Here is a 25856-nt window from a genome sequence, read left to right as displayed (position 1 = left end):
CTCCGTTTCCTTCTGTTGTTTTGCCACCTCCTGATACCTCGACTCATGAGGCCGCCAGCCAGGCTTCAATCCGCCCATCAAGGCGCTGTCGTCCCCACCACCACCTCTCCGGGGTCGACCAGGATCAGACGCAAGCCACAGAGACTGGACTTATGAACATTTGTTCTGTTTGCTATGTTCTGTGTTCTCGCATTAGACAGCTGTTTTCACATGTACATATGTTCACATATGTCTTTTTCAAGTACAGTTCAAAACTGGGGGTACTGAAATTTCCCAGTGGAGTATATGGAATCGAGGAAAGGTTGGTAAATTGGACTTCCCAACAGAGAGCCGCACTCACGGGTGGGAAAATCTCATCCTTGTAGGCTGCGATTTTCCCAATTGTTAGGTAGTAAATCAGAGCTTGGTACAGCGCCCATTTTATCCGAAATGTGACAGGAGTGGCTATCGGTGCGCTGGTAGCAAGTTGAACACCCCCAGTTTACCCTATCTACATACAAAAGAGCTTTACGTTGGCACCTGTTGGTGGCTTGATCTTGAGAAAGTGCAAAATCCAAAATCCCCACCTGCGTTACCAAAGGTTGAATCGGTCTTTCCACTGTTAGAGTGTGAATCTGAAGATCCTTTGTGTCCACTTTCAGCGGAACATTCAGCAGCACAGGTGACATTTTACCTATGGAGAACAAAACAAAACATAGATTATGCAAGTAACCTTTAATTTTACAAGTAGGACATTCTGCTTCCTACACACCTCATGTGTTAGCTATTTAAAAAAGGCTGGATGGTTTGTTGTGATTATCCTCTTTCTATTCCCCAGTCTCAAACATGAAGAGAAGTCCAGAGTGTTCACACAAATAACAGAATACACCGCCCGCCTGGCAGCTTAACAAAGCCATACAGCCGACATCAGAAAATCACCTCAAACCTATTTCTGAATTTGCTTAGCTTCAAATTTTAAAAAAAGTCACCTGAACTCTGAAAGCACACTCAGAGTTTGGAGAAAAGGAGGTTGTTTCACTGATCAGTACAACATTTTGTTGATTGCCTTCTGTCATAGAGTACAGGCAGGGAGCAGGAGAAATATGTTCCTTCAACGCAAAATCTTCGAGAATGGGTGCAAGGCCACAGGGAGGTCACTGGAGGTTAGCACTCTTATGTCAATGGACAGGATAGCTTTCCTTCGACTGCTGTTTATAGTTTAGTTGAAGTAGATTTATATGGCATTCGCCTTGGCTTCCTTTTAGACTGGCATGTGTCAGACAGCCTAAATGTAAAACTTCCCAAAGCCACTGCATTAACCCACTTATACACTGATGTCAACATGTATTTTCAGAGTTCTGCTTCGCTATACCAATATTATAAATGTGTGTCTGTGCAAGTAGTGTAAGCTTGTGCCTGATAGTAGTGTTAGTGCATGATGGTAGTGTAAGCACGTGTCTGATAATAGCGTATGTTTGTGTGTGCGTGGGGGGAATCCAAGGCTCCCCCAAAAAGGTCTACAAAGAAGAAGATACATGGGGGCCTGGCCCTCCCTAATCTACACAGTACTACCACTGGGCAGCCACGGCAGGAAGACTGAAGGGATGGGTGAAAGAACCAGACAGTGAATGAGGGAGGATGGAGGACACCCCCTGTGCAGGAACAACCCTCCGGGCTCCTGGCCACGACAGCACTCCCATCCCCGCGAACAAAACACTCAAAAAGCCCAGTGGCGGTAGCCACCTCCAGAACCTGGAACCAGATGACCACTGTGCTGCCCGCACCAGCCATACTTGACGCCACCTTCAAGAGCTGGAGACAGGATGGGGGGACTCTGACTTTTAGCACCTGTATGCAGAAGACAGACTAAGGAACCCACCCAGAGGAACTGACGGAGAAAATGCAGCTAATTAACGGAAACAAACACCGAAATTGACAGGTTAGGAACTTTCTCCGCAAGGAGACGACAACTTACCACGGATCCCGGAAAAATCAATGTTAAAGGAGCTACTGGACGTGGGCAATCTGGGGAGGGGAAATTGCGGGGACCTGTACGGTCAACTATCAGAAAGGACACGTTCTCCAGTGGACAAAACACGGGAAAAATGGGAGGAAGAGCTAGGGACGGAAATAGGGTGGGGAGCGAAGCACTGAACAAGGCCAACAGCACCTCCTCCTGCGCAAGGCTCAGCCTCATGCACCTCAAAAGTGGTGTACCGACCGAGCTCACCTGACCAGAACTCGAATGAGCACATTCTTCCCAGAGGTGGAGGATAAATGTGAATGGTGCCAGGGAGGCCCAGCCAACCACACCCACATGTTCTGGGCATGCCCCTGACTTGTCGGGTTTTCGACAGCCCCCTTAGAGGCGATGTCCAAGGTTGTGGGGTAAGGGTGGAGCTGTGCCCGAGAGTGGCAATCTTCGGGACATCGGACCAGCCAGATCTACACATGGGGAAGAGGGCTAACACCCTAGCCTTTGCAGAATATTGCTCGGCTGGTGATCAGCAGCACCACCCACAGCTGCAGACTGGCTGGCAAACCTGTTGGAATTTCTCCACTTGGAGAAGGTCAAATTGGCTATCCGAAGGTCAGAGGATGGCTTCCACAAAGCATGGTAGCCATTCACCAACTTGTTCCAGGAACTGTTTGAGACCAACAGCCAATAGAAGGGAAAGGGCGGACATATGGGAGCCTACAAAACCGCAGGGAACAGACAGGAAAGGGAGCAGAGGCCGGAAAACATCCGAAACAGATATCAGGGACCCCAAAGCAAGGCCACAAAAATCGGAACACCCAAAAAAACACCGAAAGGGAGATGGGTGTGGGGGAGGGGAGGGGAAAGCACCGAATACAAGTAAATAGAAGATAATTGCCCACTGTTGTATAAAAAGCAACCCAAGAAAAGATTGTTGAACAATAAAAAGAGGGTGGCGGGATATGGGGGGGGGGGGGGGGGGGGGGGAGTGTGGGCCGATGCCAAGGGTAATATCTTGTATATAATGATAGCTTATTGTCACAAGTAGGCTTCAATGAAGTTACTGTGAAAAGCCCTTAGTCGCCATATTCCGGCGCCTGTTCGGGGAGGCTGGTACGGGAATTAAACCCGCGCTGCTGGCCTTGTTCTGCATTACAAGCCAGCTGTTTAGCCCACTGTGCTTCCTTCAGAATCCTTGGATACATCTCATCTGGTCACAATATCTCATTCCTCACTTCCACTCTAAGGTGCGTCCCTCCAGCTTCCAAGCGAGCTTTCTCCAATTGATTTTTCCTCTCTGCCTCGGACTCTGGAGTTAATTTTCCAGTAAGACTGCTTTGCTGAATTGTTGCTCAGTCCTCCAGCATTTTAGTTTTTCTCTGCATTTTCTACGAGCCCTTGGGTTTTTCCACAAGCTGCCATGTTGGTTACAGTTTGGTAGGGGCTGAAGACGTCTTTTGTAGTTATACATTGGGCAATTGTAAGTTTTTATTGACTCTTAGAACTATTTACAAATATACCATAAAAGGGGCTAGGAGCTATCTCCATGCTTGCTGGTACACACAGCTCTGTCCAACACTAGACTGACCCTGGATACAGGTCATGTGCTCTCTTACATCACTGTGCGGTCAGTACTGTTCTCAGTCCCACATTCGCCCTATGTGAGCCAGACCCTTATACCGCAGTCCACACCTTGCTTTCCATCCACCTCACCATGGCCACCTCTCACCTTGATCCGATCTCTGGCCAGCTCTCCCTTTTGTTGCAGCATTACCCCTCAAACTCACTATCACCCTGTGAGCCATCACCCTCCACCTTTCATTTTTTAACCTTCGCTCTATTGCTCTTAATCTTCCCTCCAGTACAACTCTTGAACAACTCAATTACTCACAGCCTTCCATCTAGCACCCTCGACGTGCACCCACCATTACCGACAGGCTGCCAGCATCATCCTCAAACATAGAATCATAGAATCATAGAATTTACAGTGCAGAAGGAGGCCATTCGGCCCATCGAGTCTGCACCGGCTCTTGGAAAGAGCACCCTACCCAAGGTCAACACCTCCACCCTATCCCCATAACCCAGTAACCCCACCCAACACTAAGGGCAATTTTGGACACTAAGGGCAATTTATCATGGCCAATCCGCCTAACCTGCACATCTTTGGACTGTGGGAGGAAACCGGAGCACCCGGAGGAAACCCACGCACACACGGGGAGGATGTGCAGACTCCGCATAGACAGTGACCCAAGCCAGAATCGAACCTGGGACCCTGGAGCTGTGAAGCAATTGTGCTATCCACAAGGCTACCGTGCTGCCCTCATCCCGCCATCATCTTCGGCCTTTTCTCAATCGCCCTGGGTATGCCCTCGGTGCCCTTTGACTCACCCATCCTTGCCCTGATCTCAATCACTCGAGCCCTCCCTTCCATCAGGCCCAACTCCCATCAGTTACACATGACCTTCCCTGTATAATTCAGCCCCCTCCCACTGTCCCGCACGACCATCCTGCAGACAGTCGGGACCCACCTCCCCCCTCAGACTGCCACCAACTAACCTCAAAGAAGGAACTCAAGCTCCTCACCCTTGTTCCTATGACCTTGCATATACAAGGAATATAGCTCCTACTCACTCCAAATCCACCTCGGAGACAACTTCATGGCACTATGTCACCTTTAACCAGCCGTGAAAGCGAAAGCACGTGTTTCATTCTCACTGCGAACTTCACAATCTGGCAAACTTGTGTCCAGTGAACACCAAAAATCAACCGTGACTGCATTGAATGGCAGAGCAGACTTGATATGGTCTCCTCCTGCTCCTATTTATTGCGTTCTTGTGTTAAAGCATATTCTAGATACATTCCCGCTACATGTTATCGGGAACCACAATCCGCCTTCAAGTCAGCGCCAATTTAATATTGAAATTTTATCCCAGGTTGGAAAACTGACATTGACGTATTAATTAATTTCCTCCCCCTCACCCCGCCATGTCATTTTTCCCACCCAGCACCATCACTACATTTCCTCCATTGCCCTAATCTTGGGAGCGAAGCTTTCTCCAGTGGCAGAGAGGAAAGTCAGCCCTACGTCCTGACCAATGTCAATCTTTCAGCTACCATCGCTCAAACAGATTGCTCATTATCACATTGCTGTTTCTGTGCACATTGCCTGGTGAGGTCATAATCAGATCAGCATGCTCTTCGTGAATGGCGGAACAGGCTCGAGGGGCCAAATGGTCGACTCCTGCTCCTAATGGGATGGTTTGTGTGTTCATATGACTGATAGAAACTAGGAACTATCAGATAACTGGATACTTCCAATTGTAGAGGACATCAGGTATACTTACAAGAATTAAAGGTATACTTACTAATGCTGAAATAAAGAAAATAAATTGTGCAGACCTGCAATTTGTGACACAAACTTTAAAGAAGCGTTTAAATCGAAACCTGAAGAGAAAGGTTAGTATCAGTAAAGACTAAAGGTCCACAGAAAATAATGGTGCCTTTCCATACATTCACCTGTCTTTGTTAACTGCCCCTTTAGGCAGTTACCAAGTAACAGCAAAAGAAGGAACAATCAGAGCATGATTGGAAAAGGAGTAGGTCATCCAGACCCTTGAGCCTGTTCCACCGTTTAATTACATCACGGTTGATGTGTTCCTTGACTCCAATTACTTATCTTGGCTCCACATCCCTTGATCTTTTTACCCATAACATAAAAATTATCTTTCAGTCTTGAGAATTTAAATTGGCCCCAAGCCTCCATAGACATTTAGTGAGTGAGTTCCTGATTTCCTTCATCCTTTATGTATAGAGGAGGTCCCTGACTTCACTCCTAACAGACTTTGCTCTCATTTTAAAATTAAACTAAAAGGAATAGGAACAGGAGTAGGCCGTTTGGCCCCTCAAGGATGCTCTGCCATGGCTAATTCAACATTCCTCACATCCACATTCCTGCCCTTCCCCCGTAGCCCTTGATTCCCTTCCTGGTCAGGAATCTAACAATTGCAGCCTTAAAAATACACAAGGACCCTGCCCCCACAGCCCTGTTCAAGGAATTCCAAAGACTCCCAATGCTCTGGGAGACGAAATTCCTCCACAATTCTGCCTTAAATTGGCACCCCTTTATTCTGAGACTATGGGAGCGATAGTCCGAGCCCCGTGGCGTAGAATCGCCGCAACCACGCCATGAAGCCCCGACGCCGGCGCGTGATTCTCCGAGGTGCGGAGAATTGGCCCCATTTGCGCCGGCACAGTGCCGGCCGCGGGCCGCTGGAATCGGCGGGGCCACCGATTCTCCAGCCCGGATGGGCCGAGCGGCCGCGCGGATACAACAGAGTCGCTGCCGACGGGAACTCTGCGCGAAGGCTCAGGTGGTGGCCTGTGGAGAGGGGAGTCTCCAATGGGGTCTGGCCTGTGATCGGGGCCCACCGATCAGCGGGCCGGCCTCTCCCTCCCCGGCCTACTTTCCTGCATGGCCGGCCCCTGAACACCGACGCCATGTTGAGTCGGGGCCGGCGCGCTAAAGAAGTCCCCCTTTCATGCGCAGGTTGGCGCGGCGCCCAGTTAGCGCCGGGAAAGGAGGCCGGAGCGGCGTGAACCGCTCCAGCGCCATGCTGGCCCCCTGTGGGGGCCAGAATCGGTCGTCCCCATGCCCTTTTCGCGCCGTCGTGAAACACGACGGCGTTCATGACAGCACGAACACTTGGGCTCCATTTGGGAGATCGCTCCCTATGCCTCTGGTCTTAGACTCTCCCATGAGGGGAAACATTCCCGTACCAGCCTCCCCGAACAGGCGCCGGAATGTGGCGACTAGGGGCTTTTCACAGTAACTTCATTTGAAGCCTACTTGTGACAATAAACGATTTTCATTTCATTTTTCCTCTCAGTATTTACCCTGTCAGGGCCCTTAAGAATCCTATATGTTTCAATGAGATCATCTCTCATTTTTCTAAATTCAACTGAGTGAGTCCCAACCTGTTTAACCTTTACTCATAAGACAATTGCTCCATACCAGGGATCATCTTCATGAGGCTTCTCTGAACTGTCTCCAATGAAATAATATATTTCCTTAAATAGGGGGACCAAAACTGCTCACAATACTCCAGATGTGATCTCACCAGTATCTTGTACAGTTGCAGAAAGACTTTCCAACTCATATACTCCAACCCCTTGAAATAAGGGCCAACATTCCATTAACCTTCCTGATTACCTGCTGCACCTGTGTGCTAGCTATCGGTGTTTCATGTACAAGTACCCCCAAGTCCCTTTGTGCTGCAGTTTTTCTCCATTCATATAGTACTCTGTTCTTTTGTTCTCCTTTCCAAAATGAACAATTTCACATTTTCCCACATTATACTCCATTTGCCAACTTTTTGTCCACTTACTTAAACCTATCAATATCTCTTTGCAAACTGCCTGTATCCCTCTCGCAACTTGGTGTTCCACCTATTTTTATGCCATCAGCTAATTTGGTTACAAGTACATTAGCTTCCTTAGTCCTTGTGGAACCCCACTGGTTACAGGCCACTAACCTGAACCCCTTATTCCCCACCTCACTGTTTCCTGTCTATGCCAATATACTACCTCCAACATCATGGGCTATTGTCTTATCACCATTTCGGAGGTACCTTGGCGAACACCTTCTAGAAGCCCAAATACAACGGCCGTGATTCTCTGTTGCCTGAATCAGGAACAGCGATCGTGCGGGGAATGTCGCCCGACGCCGAAATCACGGCAGATGCCAGTTAGATGCTGGGTCGTGTTGCTAAATCGGCATCATCGAGACACCTGCCATGTGAGTCGCAACCCTGCTTAAATGTCACATCAGGCCCACCTGCGATGCTCCGTCTCCGATGGCCCGGGTTCCCGATGGCATGGGCCATGTGTGGTCTCAGCGGTCGTGAGCCTGGCATGGCGGCTGCAGAGAGAGAGAGAGAGAGAGGGGAGAGAGAGAGAGAGGGCGTACGGACAGTGTCCGCCATACTCCACCAAGAGCCATGCCGCTGGCCAGGGGACTTCAGCCAGGCTGGGGGGGGGGGTGCGGTGGAGGTGGGGGGGGGGGGGGCGGTGGAGAGTAATGGGTTGTGGCCAGGAGGTGGCTGTGGTGTCGGGGTGGAAGGGTACTCGGCCCAGAACAACCAGCGCCATCGGTGCATGTGTTGGGGGGTGTAGGCGTACGCCCGGCTGCAGCTTGTCAGCCCTGCACATTTTCAGCACACACCCGGCAATTCTACCACCATTTTTCACGCGTTCCACGAGTGTTTCACATGCCGCCTCTGCTAGCCCCCCAGCGGTAGCGGAATCGGCGCGGGTGTGGAGCCGATTTTTCCGTCATGGAACACCACAGAATCTCTGTTGGCGCCAGCACTTAGATGCAGGAACGGAGAATCCAGCCCAACACATCTACTGGTTCCCCTCTGGTTCAGACTGCCTCAAAAAAACTGGAATAAATTAGGCAGACATGATTTCCCTTTCATGAAGCCATGCTGACTCTGTCTGAATAGATAATGGTTTTCCAAATGTGCTGCTATTACTTCCTTAATAATTGATTCAAACCTTTTCCCAACAATAGATGCTAGGCAAATCAGCCTATAATTAGCGGCTTTTTGCCTCCCTCCCTTTTTGAATAGCAGTGTCACATTTTCAGTTTTCCAATCCTCGGTACTTCTCCAGAATTCAAGGATTTTTGGAAAATTACAACCAATGCATCCAGTATCTCAGTAGCTACTTCTGTTAAGATTCTAGGATGCATGCCATCAGGGCTAGGGGCTTAACTGCCTTTAGCCCTATTAGCTTGTCTAATACTACTTCACTAGTGATGGCGATAGTATTTGATTGTTCCCCTATATTCTTCAGTACTCATGGGATTTGTGGAGTATCTTCCACCTAAAGCCTGATGCAAAATATCTGTTTAACTCCTCTGCCATTTCCTTAGTTCCCCGTAACTATCTCCTCAGATTCATTTTCTAAGGGGCCTATGACACTTTGACTTCTCTCTCCTAATTTTATATTTAAAGAAGCTCTTATTGTCAGTTTTTATATTCCTCGCTAGTTTGCCCTCAATTTGTTTTCTCTCCCTTTATTATCTTGATAGTCCTCCTTTGCTGAATTCTGAATTTATCCCAGTCTTTGGGGTTCTCCCTAACCTTTGTCTCCTTATATTCTTATACTTTCAACTTAATACGCTCCTCAACATCCGCGGTTAGTCATCATTGGTTTATCCCTCTCTTAGAATATCCCCTCCTTGACCTCCGGTGGCAGCTATGAAGGAGTAGGTCGCACATTTGGGTGACTCCCGCTCGGATTGGAACTTTTTCCCCGATTTTCTGTCAGATCTGATTTGGAAAATTGATGTTGGATGCAACTGTGACGATGAATCCTACATCAGTGCATGGAGAGGCGGACCAGGAGTGCTCGCAAAGGAAGAAATAGGCGAACAGAGAAGGCTTGGGCTGAAGTTGCAGCGGGAAAAAGCATGGCGGAGGACCGGAGTCCTGGCCTGACGACCCAGCGGTCGACGGAGCAGCTGATGCAGGAGGGCTTCGCCAAGCAGAAACAGGACTGTTTGGACCCGTTTAAGGAGTCAATTGGAACTCAGACTGGATGCTCAAGACCAGGCGGTCCACTACTTCCAAGGATTACTCTGATTAATCGTTAGTAAACCTTCCTCATTACTCATTATGAGATCCAAGTAGCCTGTTCCCTGGTTGGTTCCATGAGATATTGCTCCAGGAAACTATCCATAGAATTCCTAGAGTGCAGAAGGAGGTCATCTGGCCCATCGAGTCTGCACTGACCCTCTGAAAGAGCGCCCTACCTAGGCCCTCCCCCCCGCCCCATCCCTGTAACCCCACCTAACCTGCACATCTTTGGACACTAAGTGGCAATTGAGCATGGCCAATCCACTTAACCTGCACATCTTTGGACTGTGAGGGAAACTCCACACAGACATGGGGAGAAAGTAAAAACTCAGGCAGCACAGTGCTGCAGTGGTTAGCACTGCTGCCTCACAGTGCCAAGGAACGGGTTCGATTATGGCCTATTTGCACATTCTCCTCGTATCTGCATGGGTGTCACCCCCAAACCAGATAGATGTGCAGGGGGAACTGGCCATGCTAAATTGCCACTTAATTGGAAAAGAGAATTGGGTACTCTAAATTTATTATTTAAAAAAAGAAATTGAAAACTCCACGCAGAGTGACCCAAGACTGGAATTGAACCCAGGTTCCTGGCGCTGTGAGGCAGCAGTGCTAACCACTGTGCCACTGCATCACCCATCCCTAATACACCGTGAATTAATTGTCATAGCTACCCTTTCCAACTTGATTAACCTAATGAACATGAAGATTAAAGTCACCCACCAGACTACCAAATACTAGCCCTCGGGCATCAAACCCAGGCCTGCCAGGTGTAACCTGTCCAGTTTGTACTAATCTCAGCTCCCCCAGATCCGGTCTCGATATCCCAGGAATTTTAAACCCTCCCCCTCAACACCATCTTTCCAGCCATGTATCCATTCGATATATCCTGCTATTTCTATTCTGATTAGCACGCAGTACCTTTGAGGTCCAACTTTTCAACTTGCTTCCTAACTCCCTAGGTTCAGCTTTTAGGACCTCGGGCACGGTTCTCCGACCCCCCACCGGGTCGGAGAATCACCGGGGGCTGGCGTGAATCCCGCCCCGTGTCTCGAATTCTCGGCCACCAGAGATTCGGCGGGGGCGGGAATCGCGCCGCGCCGGTCGGCGGGAATCGCACCGGTCGGCGGGCCCACCCCTGGCGATTCTCCGGCCCGCGATGGGCCAAAGTCCCGCCGCTGTCAACCCTCGCCAGCCGGCGTGGATTAAACCTCCTTTTCAATGGCTGGACAAGGCGGCGCGGGCAGATTCCGGGGTCCTGGGGGGGGGTCCTGGGCGATCTGGCCCCGGGGGGGTGCCCCCACGGTGGCCTGGCCCGCGATCGGGACCCACCGATCCGCGGGTGGGCCTGTGCCATGGGGGCACTCTTATTCTTCAGCCTTCGCCATGGTCTTCACTATGGCGGAGGCGGAAGAGATCCTCTCCCCTGCGCATGCGCGGGGATGCCGTGAGCGTCCGCTGACACTCCCGCGCATGCGTCGCCCGGTGAAGTCCTTTCGGCGCCGACTGGCGTGGCGCCAATGGCCTTTCTCGCTAGCCGGAGGAGCGGAAACCGCTCTGGCGCGGGCCTAGCCCCTCAAGGTGAGGGCTTGGCCCCTAAAGGTGCGGTGAATTCTGCACCTTTGGGGCAGCCCGACGCCGGCCTGATCCGCGCCGTTTTTGGCGCCGGGTAGCGGACATTGCGCCGTTTGCGGAGAATCCCCTCATCCCTTTTCGTTACCTGTGTCATTGATACCAACAAGACTGCCAGAATGCCCTGTAATATCCTTCACCCAGCACCAGGGAGGCAACATGCCATCCTGGAGTCTAGTTTGCAGCCACAGAAACACCTATCTATTCCCTTTACAATTGAATCCCCTATAAAAATTGCATTCCCACAAGACTCACTCCTCCCCTGTGCCACAGTGACAAAGGTGGTGCAACAAAATTGGCTGATGCTGCTTTCCCCTCAGAGGCCATTCCCCTCCAACTGTACCCAAAGTGGTATATCTATTTTGCAGGGAAATAGCCATAGGAGATTCCTGCACTGCCTGTCTAGTTCTCTTGCTCTGCCTGGTGGTCACCCATTCGCTTCCTGCCTGTGGAGTCTGAGCCTGCAATGTGACCACATCCCTATATGTGCTATCCATGATATTCTCCGCCTCACAGATATTACACAGTGTCCCCAGCCTCCGCTCCAGCTTTGAAATCCAGGCTTTCATGCTGGCCCCGGACACAAGAAATATGTCAGCTTCCCACATAGAACAGGATGAACAAACCACAGCTTTGTGCTCTCCTGCAATGACTTAACCTTTTGGTTTAAACTTTAAAAGGACTCAAAATCAAATTATATCATTTAGGGCCCTTCTTCCCTCGATCTCGTTAACACAGAATGTAACCCTTACAAACTATAAACCACAAAATAAAGACTTTACAAACCATCAGCAATAATAGTAGTAGCAATAATAACCGTCTGTACTCATCCAGTCAGCATCTTGCACTTGCCCCGCATCACTTTTGAATGCTGACTTCTCCTCAGGAGCTCCAGCTCTAGATTGAGTGAAGGTACACTGGCTCCTTTTAAAGTTTTCCAGCGGCTCTGCTCAGCTGCTCCACACCCGATTCACTCTCTCTTTGACATCAGATGCTCTGTATCTTCAGAGTTACTTAAAGTACTTCTTTACTCTTGCACTCCAAAATCCCTAAGATCTTACTTGTATTTTAAAGAGGTGCTCACCAATCAGAGAAAAAAAGGGACTGACCACCTCTGCCCTCTTTCACCAAACGACTTATTTGACCAAACTCCAGCTGCACTAATGCAACAAAGCAGCACTCCAGTGCAGATAAGGCAGAACTGAAGGAGCCCTTCTTTTATAGAACATAGAACATAGAACAGTACAGCACAGGACAGGCCCTTCGGCCCTCGATGTTGTGCCGAGCATTGTCCGAAACCAAGATCAAGCTATCCCACTCCCTGTCATTCTGGTGTGCTCCATGTGCCTATCCAATAACCACTTGAAAGTTCCTAAAGTGTTCGACTCCACTATCACAGCAGGCAGTCCATTCCACACCCTAACCACTCTCAGAGTAAAGAACCTCCCTCGGACATCCCTCCTATATCTCCCACCCTGAACCTTATAGTTATGCCCTCTTGTAACAGTTACATCCACCCGAGGAAATAGTCTCTGAACGTCCACTCTATCTATCCCCCTCATTATCTTACAAACATCTATTAAGTCGCCTCTCATCCTCCTCCGCTCCAATGAGAAAAGCCCTAGCTCCCTCAACCTTTCCACATAAGACCTATCCTGCAAACCAGGCAGCATCCTGATAAATCTCCTTTGCACCCTTTCCAATGCTTCCGCATCCTTCCTGTAATGAGGTGACCAGAACAGCACACAATACTCCAAATGTGGTCTCACCAGGGTCATGTATAGTTGCAGCATAACCCCGCGGCTCTTAAACTCAAGCCCCCTGTTAATAAACGCTAACACCCTGTAGGCCTTCTTCACAGCTCTATCCACTTGAGTGGCAACCTTCAGAGATCTGTTGACATGAACCCCAAGATCTCTCTGTTCCTCCACATTCCTCAGAACCCTGGCTTTGACCCTGTAATCCGCATTCAAATTCTTTCCCAAAATGAATCACCTCGCACTTACCAGGGTTAAACTCCATCTGCCATTTTTCGGCCCAGCTCTGCGTCTATCAATGTCTCTTTGCAGCCTACAACAGCCCTCCACCTCATCCACTACTCCACCAATCTTGGTGTCATCAGCAAATTTACTGACCCACCCTTCAGCCCCCTCCTCCAAGTCATTGATAAAATTCACAAATAGCAGAGGACCCAGCACTGATCCCTGTGGTACACCACTGGTAACTGGTCTCCAGTCTGAAAATTTTCCATCCACCACCACCATCTGTCTTATCCAATTACTTATCCAATTGGTCAAATTTCCCTCTATCCCACACCTCCTTACTTTCTTCATGAGCCGACCATGGGGAACCTTATCAAACGCCTTACTAAAATCCATGTATAATACATCAACTGCTCTACCTTCATCTACACACTTAGTTACCTCCTCAAAGAATTCAATCAAATTTGTGAGGCAAGACTTACCCTTCACAAATCCGTGTTGACTATCCCGGATTAAGCTGCAACTTTCCAAATGGTCATAAATCCTATCCTTCAGGACCTTTTCCATTATCATCACGACCACAAAAGTAAGACTAACTGGCCTATAATTACCAGGGTCATTCCTATTCACTTTCTTGAACAGAGGAACAACACTCGCCACTCTCCAGTCCTCTGGCACTATCCCCATGGACAGCGAGGACCCAAAGATCAAAGGCTCTGCAATCTCATCCCTTGCCTCCCAAAGAATCCTTGGGTATATCCCATCTGGCCCAGGGGACTTGTCGACCCTCAGGTTTTTCAAAATTGCTAATACATCCTTCCTCAGAACATTTACTTCCTCCAGCCTACCCGCCTGTATCACACTCTCATCCTCAAAAACATGACCCCTCTCCTTTGTGAACACTGAAGAAAAATATTCATTCAATGCCTCTCCTATTTCTTCGGACTCCATGTACAAGTTCCTACTACTGTCCTTGACCGGCCCTACCCTCACCCTGGTCATTCTTTTATTTCTCACGTACGTGTAAAAAGCCTTGGGGTTTTCTTTGATCTGACCCGCCAAGGACTTCTCATGTCCCCTTCTAGTTCTCCTAAGCCCTTTTTCAGCTCATTCCTTGCTACCTTGTAACCCTCAAGCGAGCCTACTGAACCTTGTTTTCTCATCCTTACATACTCTTCCTTTTTCCTCTTGACAAGACATTCAACCTCTTTTGTAAACCGTGGTTCCCTCACATGGCCATTTCCTCCCTGCCTGACAGGGACATACATATCAAGGACACAAAGTATTTGTTCCTTGAACAAGCTCCACTTTTCATTTGTGCCTTTCCCTGACAGTTTCAGTTCCCATCTTATGCTCCCTAATTCTTGCCTAATCGCATCATAATTACCCCTCTCCCAATTATAAACCTTGCCCTGCCGTATGGCCCTATCCTCTCCATTGCAATAGTGAAAGACACCGAATTGTGGTCACTATCTCCAAAGTGCTCTCCCACAAACAAATCTAACACTTGGCCTGGTTCATTACCCAGTAAAAAATCCAATGTGGCTCCCCTCTTGTCGGCCTATCCACACATCGTGTCAGGAAACCCTCCTGCACATACTGTACAAAACCTGCCCCATCCGAACTGTTCGACCTATAGAGGTTCCAATCAATATTTGGAAAGTTAAAGTCACCCATGACAACTATCCTGAGACCTCCACACCTATCCATAATCTGTTTTGCAATTTCTTCCTCCACATCTCTATTACTATTTGGGGGCCTATAGAAAACTCCTAACAATGTGACTGCTCCTTTCCTATTCCTAACTTCGGCCCATATTACCGGAGTAGGCAGATCCCCTTCAAACTGCCTTTCTGCAGCCGTTAAGCTATCCTCGATTAACAATGCTACTCCTCCACCTCTTTTACCACCTTCCCTACTCTTACTGAAACATCTATACCCCAGAACGTCCAACAACCATTCCTGTCCCTGTTCTAACCATGTCTCCGTAATGGCCACAACATTGTAGTCCCAAGTACCATCCACGCTCCAAGTTCACCTACCTTATTCCGGATGCTCCTTGCATTGAAGTAGACACACTTCAACCCACCTTTCTGTCTGCCGGTACACTCCTGCGACCTTGATACCCTCCTCAGTACCTCACTAATCTCAACACTGGCTTCTGGAACACAGCTCGTTTTCCCAGCCCCCAGACAAATTACTTTAACGCCCCCCCACCCCCCCCCCCCCCCACCCCGAAGAGCCGTAGCAAATTTCCCTCCCAGGATATTGGTACCCCTCTGGTTCAGGTGCAAATCGTCCTGTCTGTACAGGTCCCACCTTCCCCAGAATGTGTTCCAATTATCCACGTACCTGAAACTCTCCCTCCTACACCATCCCTGCAGCCACGTGTTTATCAGCACTCTCTCCCTGTTCCTCACCTCACTAGCACGTGGCACCGGCAACAAACCAGAGATGCCAACATGGTTCGTCCTGGCTCTCACCTTCCACCCTAGCTCCCTAAATTCCTGTTTTAAATCCCCGTCCCTTCTCTTACCTATGTCATTGGTACCAATGTGTACCACGACTTGTGACTGCTCCCCCTCCCCAGTGCTGGAGATCCGTTCACCATGACTTAACCCTGGTAGGTCGTCCCCTTCAACAGTATCCAAAATGGTATACTTGTTACTGAGGGGAATGACCACAGAGGATCCCTGCACTGACTGCTTCCTCCCAGCCCCTCTCACCATCACCCATCTACCTTGATTCTTCGGAGTAACTACATCCCTGAAGCTACTATCTATGACCACCTCTGCCTCCGAAGTTCATCCAGCTCCAGCTCCAGTTCCCTAACGCGGGTTCTGACGAGCTGGAGATGGGTGCACTTCCCACAGATGAAATCAGCAGGGACACTGACGGCGTCCCTCACCTCAAACATTCTGCAGGAGGAACATTGCACTGCCTTCCCTGCCATCCCCTCTAGATAAAAAAAAGAAAGAAAGAGCTTACCTGTTATTTACTCTACCCCTTAGGTTAAAGGAGGTGGAAGGGTGGGGGACACTACAAGTGTAGTGTCTAGGGTTTAGAAATTGCCCAACTTACATACAGGTAAAAATAAAACACTGCGCCCCACACGAGAACAGCAATCAGCTGTTAAGAGCCTGCGCAAACAATTTAAACCTTTACTACTTACCCAGCAGTCACTCTGTCCTCACTCCGACCAGATTCAGCTGGAAACTCCCAACAGTAAGTTTTTTTTAAAATTTACTCCCCTTCTCAGCAACCACTGCACCCCGCACGATAACACCTCAGGGAAAAGGAAAACTACTTACCATTCACCAGCCAATCACTTACCTGCAGGCTGTGATGTCACGGTTCAACTTCTTTCTACTTCTACCCTAATTCCAGACTTCTGAAACTGGATTAAACCAGTTGTCTAACTAATTTCAGCTGAGAGCCTGTAAACTCTTGTTTTAAAGCTGCAATTAAATCTCACCCAGTTAAAAGAGCAATCTTGAGTTAATTGCTAAATTAAATAACAAACTATAATTTTGATTGAAATTAGCCCTCAAATTAAATTAAATTATTCTTTAAAACTTACCCCTTGTGAGTCCCTGTTTCACCAAACTTCAGCTGCACTTCTAATGTCACAAGGCAGCACTCCAGTGCAGAAATGTTGTCTCTTTGTTCTGTCTTCCCCACTCAAGGAAATAATTTCCCTGTATCCACCTATTGGAACCGTTTATCATTTCAAACACCTTAATTCAATCCCCCCTCAACTCTCTAAACTCAATTCAATACCAAACGTTTATGCAATCTTCATAATTTAACCCGATAGCCCCCAGCATCATTCTGATAAATCTATGCTACATTGGGAAGGCTAACATATCCTTCCTGCGGTAACATGCCAATCGAGAGCTACACATTACTGCAGAGCAACTAAAAGCATTTGAAATGTCATTTCCTTACTTTTCAATTCCAACATTCTCGCGATAAAGGCTAACATTCTATTAGCATTCCTTCATTGCTTTTTTACCTGTCCACTAGCTTTTAATAATTTCTGTATGTGAACACCTTTGTTTCACTACAACTCCCCACTTCTCACCATTGAAAACGTAATCAGATATCCTCGATCCAAAAGGGGTGACCTCACACTTCCCCACTTTGGACTCTCTCTGCTACTGTTTTAGTTACTCACTGTTGAGTTGTGTGCATTGTAATGTAAAGGTGCTCGGTAGAGCAAGGGATAACATGGGACTGGGGAATAGTACCGCCCACTCTATGATGCACAGAGTCACATGGCAATAGACTCAGTGAACAGTCTAGAAACGGAGCTTTGTAAGTAAGCAACATACCTGTATGACCATACCTTGGAACTGTAAATAGTTCAAGGTCACCAATAAAGGATCCATGTTCAAACATACAAGTCTCAAGATCTCCTCATTGATACAAATAAAGAACTCATAAATAGATCAAACGGAGGCAGCGAACAGAACCATAAATATAACACTCAGCTATTCTGTGTATACTTTTCTCTCTAATTTCCTGCTACCATGTATTCCATCTCTATACCCTTTAGGAACAGTGGGTGCGCTTCTCCGCTCCTGCGCCGGTTGGGAGAATCGGCTGGCGCGCCATTTTTCCACGTGACGCCGGTCCGACGCCCTCCCGCGATTCATCCAAGCGGCGAGAACGGCCCCGTCGTGTTCTGCGCGGCGCAGGCCGGAGATTCGCCCGAGTCACCCAAAATGGTGATTCTCCGCTATCCCCGCTATTCTCTGGCCCGAATGAGCCGAAGTCCCGATGGCGTGACCCTAGTTCACGCCGTCGCCGTTCACACCTGGTAAATAAAGTCGTCAGCCAGCAAGCAGTGAGGAGGTGAGCGGACTTTCCCGGAGCTCCTGCAGCCCGGGTCGGCTTCCCCGAGAACACTGCGGCCAACGGGGGGGTGGGAGGGGGGGTGAGGGAGAGTGTGGAGGTGGTTGGGGGGGGGGGGGAGAGAGGGGGGGGAGGTGGGAGGGGGGGAGGGAGGGTGTGGAGGTGGGCGGGGGGGGTAGAGAGGGGGGGAGGTGGGAGGGGGGGAGGGAGGGTGTGGAGGTGGGAGGGGGGAGGGAGGGAGTGGAGGTGGGGGGCTGAGGGAGGGAGTGGAGGTGAGAGGGGTGAGGGAGGGAGTGGAGTTGGGAGGGGGAGGGAGGGAGTGGAGGTGCGAGGGGTGAAGGAGAGTGTGGAGGGTGTCATCCATCCACGGATGCCACATGTCAACCGCCCTGATATGGCAGGACGGTGACGAGGACACGGCCGCAGGTTGCCGTGTGGCTGATGGGCACAGGCGACTGGCACACTGGTGAGGAGGATTGTGTGAACTGACCGTTGGACGCAGACAGTGACCAGGTGTCAGACTGGCTGCGTATCTGCAGCGCGACCAGGCCACCGGGGCACACAGGTATCCCATGCAACCCGGCTGGCGAGGTGTGGAAGAACCTCCGTGTAACATGTTGTTTCTCTGCCCGCACCACCCTCCTGCAGGTCACCATGTATGCCAACCAGACGGCGATGTTCACTGCCGTGGTTGGAGCCGCAGCTCTGGAGTTTGCCATCCGGCAGCGTAGAGTCAGACAGCCCACAGTGGCTGCAGATGCAGCGGTTGCCGGTGCAGCAGAGGGGATGGCCGCGGAGTGGCCCGTCGTCGCCGCGCAGACCGCAGGCGCTCAGGACCCGAATGTACAGGGGGATGCCGAGGGGAACATTGACCCCCCCCCCGACGGCGAGGAATGCACAGGAGGCGGGCACTGATATTGAAGTGCTTGGTGGGGGGGGGGGGGGGAGGGGGGGAGGAGGAGGAAGAGGAGGAGGAGGAGGAGGAGGTGCCACTGATGGTGGTGCCAGGGCGCCACAGGTGTCCAGCAAGGCCTAGGGTGTACCGTGACAGAATGTCGTTCGAGGCCCTACCGGACATCACATGCAGGAGGAGACTACGGTGCAGCAGGGAGACGGTCGCACATATATGCCAGCTCGTGGCGCACCTCGCACCACTTGGAATGGGAGGAGGACACGCGATACCAGTCTCCGTCAAGGTGACGGTGGCCCTAAACTTTTATGCTACCGGTTCCTTCCAGGCGCCGAGCGGGGACCTATCAGGGATCTCACAGGCATCGGTCCACAGGTGCATCAGGGCCATGACCGACGCCTTGTACGCCATCGCGGACAGGTACATTAAATTGCCCGAGGACCGAGCACAGCAGGAAGCACGGGCACGTGGATTTGCCAAGGTGGCCAGGATACCGATGGTCCAGGGTGTCATTGATGGTGTGCACGTCCCCATGCGCCCACCTGCAGACAACAGGGAAGCGTTCATGAACAGAAAGGGCGCATACTCCATGAACATTCAGGTGGTGTGCGACGCCCACATGAAGATCATGCACGTGTGTGCAAAGTACCCCGGGAGTGTGCATGACGCCTATATTCTGGCACAGTCATTCATCCCCGCAATGTTCGATGGATACCGCCCCCCCCGGCTGAGGGGCTGGTTGCTCGGCGACAAGGGCTATCCGTTGAGGTCATGGCTGCTGACGCCAATACGGAGGCCTCAGACCAACGCGGAGAGCCTATACAACGAGGCCCATGCAGCAACCAGGGGTGTGGTGGAGCGGTGCTTCGGGCTGCTGAAGATGCGATTCAGATGCCTGGACCGATCAGGAGGGACCCTGCAGTACCAACCCGACAGGGTCGTCGCATGGTTGTGGTCTGCTGTGCGCTGCACAACATTGCCATGCAGAGGGGAGATGACCTGGTGGAGGAGTCGGAGGGAGGACCTGACGGCACCGGAGCTAACACAAACGAAGGGGAGGAGGAGGATGGCGTGCATCAGGGTGGGGGGAGGGGCGCAGGCCACAGACACTGCCCGGGTGCTGGTTACGTCCAGGAGGCTGCACAACGGCATCGTCGAGGACAGCGGGCACATGGCGCGTAGGTGGCCACACGGTTCACGCACCGTGGGGGAGGGATTCGCTGAACACTGCCACTTGCACCGCCAGTCCTGCACACGGGCACCACGCTGCACCCACCACCACCCCCCACGCACCCCCGCACCACGTTCACGGCACCAATTCCACATCACCTTACCACTGCGGCACTACGGGATTGCACAACAGTGATGATTGGGTAAGCGGGTGTGATCAGTGCCATGTTGAATGATGACGGCCCGCCCTGCGATGAGCTGTGTGCTCAGATTCGCCAGCCAAGGTCTGACTCATGGCAATAGCTGAACCATGCACTCCGGCGGTCACAGCCTTCGTAACGGGCATTTCATCACGTGCCCGTGTGGGGTAGCTGGCGTCGGAGTGCCGAGGACTACGGTGTCCGATTTTGGGAGGCAGGGGGAAAGGGACAGCACATCCGGAACAGACCTTGAACCGCTCGTTAACCACAGCGCCACTCGGTCACCCTCACGAGCCCCCTGGCACCGGACATAGCACAGAGTCTTACAAGTTAAGTGCAACAGTGAGTTTATTTGTGACATTCACATACAGATGCCCTACCCCCTACAACTAAACTGTGCCCTGCACCCGTGCCAACTTATTATGTGCCTAACTTCTTTGCCTTACGGGCCTTACCACTACGTCTAGGTGTCTCCCCAGATGGTACAGCAGGAGTGGAGGTGGACTGCTGAGAATCACACCCTTCGACATGGCTCCCTGTCGGCACGCGTTTCCTGTGGCGGCCCGGCCTCGATGGGCCAGGCTACTCGGCGGGCGTGCTGGATGGCGTGGTGCCACCCTGTCCTGCCCGCTGCCCACCAGATGCGCCAGGGACGGAACGGGGGGAGGCCGAGTGTACTGGGACGTCCCTTGATGGAGTTACCGGGATGGGCCCCAGAACCTCCTCCTCCCTCGGGGAGCCCGGTGACCCCGGGGCCTCACTGTGGGACGGAGGTGCGATCGGAGACATGCCCCGTCGCACCACCGATACCTGGCGGCCTGCAGCGGTATCGACCACAGTCCGAATGTTCGCAGAGATGGAGCCCAGCGACATTCCTGCCAGGGATTGGGCTATCTCAACCTGTGAGTGCGCTACGCAATCCATCACGTGCGCCAGGCGGTCTATGCTCTCCGCGACTGACTGGTGGGATAGTGCCATCGCCTGCTGGGACCGGGCCATAGCATGGTGAGACTCGGCCAGGGCCCGGAGAGCGGCGGCAATGTCGTGTTGGCTCTGGGAGATGGCTGCCTGTGAGAGGGCAACCCTCTCCTGGGCCATGGATGACGCGTGCACGTGAAGCCCAACGCCTTGCAGAACCTGACCAATGGAGTATACCATTTCACCCATTGCCTCCACCGCGGACGCCGCCCGTGCGGTGTCGGCCTGGGTGGCTGCGATGAGCGGCACCTCTCCCTGCTTCTGGACGCGAATGGACTCCTCCAACTGCGTGTGCAGGTCCTGGAAGATGGCCCTCATCCCGTTATTCAGTCCCTGGGTGTCCACATGCATCGGTTGTCCAGGTGGGTCAAGTACATCCAAGAACCCAGGAGCCGTCTGGGCGACAGCTGTTTGCTGGGCCTGGGCTGCCCTCCGGCCGTCCAGCCCCTCGGCTGCTCCAAACTCCACCTGCCGTACCGGCTCGGCTGTGGGGTGCGCACCAGACTGTGACCCCGGAGCCTCATCACTTATCTGCCCAACCAAGGTGAGTGTCTCTGCGATGGTGGATGGTGTGGGAGACAGCAGTGCCGCTAGCTCGAGGTCATCGTCCGTTAGGAAGTCTGGTGTGTACTGGTCCCCCTCATGGCCCGGCGCAAGGTGCACGCGGCCCATGTCATGTCGCCCTCTAGGTGAATCCGTGGACTGTGTGGCCATCCTCTGTGCGTCACCGTCCACTGTCCCCGTCCTGTCCCCGTCACTGTCGTGGCTCATGGACCTACCTTCGGGCAATGCACGGCCATCACTTTCGTCGCTGTCCGTCCTGTGCCCCTCAGTATTGTCTCTGTCCGTCCTCTGTGCGTCCCCGTCCAGCGTCCCAGACTGAGAGGATGGCCCTCCTGTCCGACCGACTGCCACCCTCTGGCGTGCGTCCCTGGGTGCGCTTGAGGTTGGAGATGGTCGGCTGTGTCTTGGCCGGGATGACCCTGGACGTTCGGCGGCTGGCCCTGGGGAACACAACGATACGGGGTTCGTTAGACACGCTGGGCCGGGTGTATGGTGGTGGTGGGGGCAGTGTGTGATGGGGGGAGGGGATCGGGGGTGCAGTGGCCAGAGTGTGAGGGGGAGGGGATCGATGGTGCAGTGGCCAGAGTGTGAGGGGGGCGGGCGGTGAGGACATGCAGGGTTGTCTCACTTACTTCTGCGCCTCCGACCTGGCATGTCACGACCTCCCGGGTGGCGGATCCCCCAGCGAGGTCCAGGGCCCTCTGCTTGTGAACATTTATGGGGTGCAGCGCAGGAGAACCCCCTCTGGTTCTCATACGCTCACGGTGGTTGTGAGCTGTCTTGTCCTGGGGGCGGGTTGGATAAAGCATCACAATTAGGTGGGTATCATCAGGGCAGTTGGAGCCATGCCATGGCATCTCTCCAGGGGGGGTCCCGGTGCTCATGTGGGTCGAGTACAAAGTTGTGCACCCTGAACCCCCCCCACCCACTCCCCACCCACCCACCCCCCCACCCCACTTGCCCCACTCATGCCTGGGGGGGGGGGTTGCTTGTGACCCGGGGGCGCCCTCATGGCACTTACCCTGGCAGACCGAGTGAGGTCGTGCAGCTTCTTCCGACACGGCTCCCTGGACAGGGGGGGTGTGCCCCACAGCACTCACAGCATTGCCAACTTCACGCCAACCGCGCCTCACCATGCTGGATGGCTGGCGATGCCCACGTCATGGGCAGAAGGTGGCCTTTCGGTTTCCTACCTCCTCGAGGAGGGTGTCCATGTCCGTGTCCCGGAACCTCGTTGCGGCTCGTCGGAGCTCAACCATCTCTCCTCCTTCTCATCCTCCGCGGTCCTTCCGTGGATTGCGCCATTTATGGCGCAGCGTGCGTCATTTGGGCGTCGCGCGCTTACGCCGCTGCTTTCGCGCCACTCCCCCCCGAGTTCCTCGCGGCCCCGCTCCTAGCCCATTTTCGGGCCTTGAATCGATCACGAACGGGGCCGTTTCGCGCTGTCGTGAAATTCAACGGCGTTAACGACGGCGTGGGCACTTAGTCGCGGGAGCGGAGAATCGCGCCCAGTATTTACCAATTTCCAAGTGCGTGGCTGACAAGTGTAAACAGTATTGATAACCTCGATAATGACCATTTCCAGAGATTTTACATTCCACACATCTGAGACAACATTGGGATTTTCCCAGAACTGCTTCAGCTTAAGCGTAGTGTAAACCCCAATTAGACGTTGTAGTGCACAAAGACTCCGTGAGACGAATAGAGTGAAGTCGATGAGGCTTTTTTAAGCGTGTCTGTTCCCCAGCAGCCCGATAGTAAACTGGCCTGCGGGGGAAGGCACCGGCTTCTTATACTTCGCCTTCAGGGCGGAGCATGAGGTCAACGGCCAACCAGGACCCGGGATCTGTCAGCCAATGACATTAGGGCTTCCAGTCCCACATGACCCCCAATACATACTACCACAGACGTTAAATCAGGTCCCCGACCTCCCGTCCAGACAAGTAGCAATGGCAGAGACAGAACAGCAGTAAGGAAATTCTGGGTCAATGAATGTTGCGCATCTGGAATAAAAATAAAGAATTCTAGAGATTTTAGTCAACCTGAAATGCTGGGCAAAGCTTTACGACCCAGTCGCGGCAGGAGGCAGGGCTGGAAAATACCGCAAACCATTAAAAAATTCCATTCTGTTCAGCAGGAGTGAAAATTCCCGTCAGAGGGAGGGGCAGCCTGTTAACTCTGTTTCTCGCTCCACAGATTCTATCAGGCCTGCTGAGTATTTCCAGTAGGTTTTTTTTTAACACATTAATATTGTCTTTATGCAACAGCCCTTTCCAAAGAAATTGCTTACTGAGATAGCCTTGGTGTTAGAAATGAAAAGCTTCACTCTTAAAATGACAACACTCCACATCAGCAGGTTATACAGTGGTGAGGTCACTAGACCAGTAATCCAAAGGCCACAACTAATCCTTCAGGGACATGGGTTCAAATCCCACCATCGCAGCCGGTGGGATTTAAATTCAATGATTAAATATTGAATTAAAAACTAGTCTTAGTCATGGTGGCCAGGAACCAATAGCCTTTAAAAAACACACCTGAGGCGAAATTCTCCGGTATCGGCGCGATGTCCGCCGACCAGCGCCAAAAACGGCGCAAATCAGTCCGGCATCGCACCGCCCCAAATGTGCGGAATCCTCCGCCCCTTGATCGGCCGAGTCCTAACCTTGAGGGGCTAGGCCCGAGCCGGACTGATTTCCACCCCGACAGCTGCCGTAAGTGCCCCGCCAGCTGGCGCGGAAATGACATTGCCTGGCGGCGCATACGTGGGCGCGTTAGCAGCCGCTCACGGCATCCCCGTGCATGCGCTGTGGAGGGAGTCTCTTCCGCCTCCGCCATGGTGGAGACTGTGGCGAAGGCGGAAGGAAAAGAGTGCCCCCACAGCACAGGCCCGCCCGCGGATCGGTGGGCCCCGATCGCGGGCCAGGCCACCGTGGGGGCACCCCCTGGGGCCAGATCGCCCCGTGCCCCCCACGGGACCCCAGAGCCTGCCCGCGCCGCCTTGTCCCGCCGGTAAGAGAGGTGGTTTAATCCACGCCGGTGGGACAGGCATTCTAGCAGCGGGACTTCGGCCCATCCGGGCCGGAGAATCGCGGGGGGGGGGCCCGCCAACCGGCGCGGCGCGATTCCCGCCCCCGCCGAATCTCCGGTGCCGGAGAATTTGGCAACCGGCGGGGGCGGGATTCACGCCAGCCCCAGGCGATCGGGTCGGAAAATCTCGCCCCTGGTTACTAATGTCCTTTAGGGAAGGAAATCTGTCATCCTTGCCTGGTCTGGCCTACATGTGAGTCCAGGCCCACAACAATGTGGTTGACTCTTAACTCCCCTTCTGAAATAGCTCAGCAAGACACTGAGTTCAAGGGCAATTATAGATGGACACCAAAAGCTGGCCTTGTCTGTGATAACCACATCCCATGGATTAATGGATAAATAAATAAATACCTCAAGTTATATCAAAGCACTTCACCGGCAATGAGGTATTTCTGAATATAGTCAGTGTTGCAATGTAAGAAATATGGCAGCCAACCAGAGCACAGCAAGCTCGCACATAATGACCAAATTATCTGTACTGCTGATGTTGGTTGAGGGATAATGACTGACCAGGACACCATACTTCAAATAGTTATGGAGGAGAGTTATTTCACCCATCGAAGAGGGCACACCAGCTCTTTGTTTAACATCACATCCACAGGACATACAATTGTGGCCGATCTAATTTCAACCTCAACAGCACTTCCAACAATGCGACACTCCCACAGTATTGCACAGGAGTGTCAGCCTAGACCTCATGGACTGGGGCTTGAGTCCGCAACTTGCTGAGTGCTGGGCACTGATCACCACCTCACCCCTCTGCACTGAAATGCCAATGAGAGTACTTTTAAAACTTAAAATTTAAAAAGCTATTATTTTTCAAATGAGCGTTAATGTTCTGTGCACTCAGTGTTGTGCAAAAACAAATGTCCAATAAGAACA

At 51.9% G+C, this 25856-nt stretch overlaps 1 long non-coding RNA gene across 1 annotated transcript in view; it reads right to left on the bottom strand.

Annotated features, from left to right (window-relative positions):
- LOC140392396 (uncharacterized) overlaps nucleotides 1-16475 on the bottom strand; it is a 57184-nt gene extending 40709 nt beyond the window's left edge. Inside the window, exons 1-2 of the long non-coding RNA XR_011935329.1 lie at nucleotides 16381-16475; nucleotides 567-673 (exon numbers count right to left, since the gene is read on the bottom strand). This is a non-coding gene — a long non-coding RNA (uncharacterized lncRNA). The remainder of the gene's footprint in view (nucleotides 1-566; nucleotides 674-16380) is intronic.
- Nucleotides 16476-25856: the final 9381 nt, after the last annotated feature.

The sequence above is a fragment of the Scyliorhinus torazame genome, chromosome 16 (genome assembly GCF_047496885.1).
Source record: "Scyliorhinus torazame isolate Kashiwa2021f chromosome 16, sScyTor2.1, whole genome shotgun sequence".
NCBI lineage: Eukaryota > Metazoa > Chordata > Chondrichthyes > Carcharhiniformes > Scyliorhinidae > Scyliorhinus > Scyliorhinus torazame.
The sequence above is the reverse complement of the archived record's forward strand: the minus strand, read 5'-3'. Positions and strand labels throughout refer to the sequence as shown.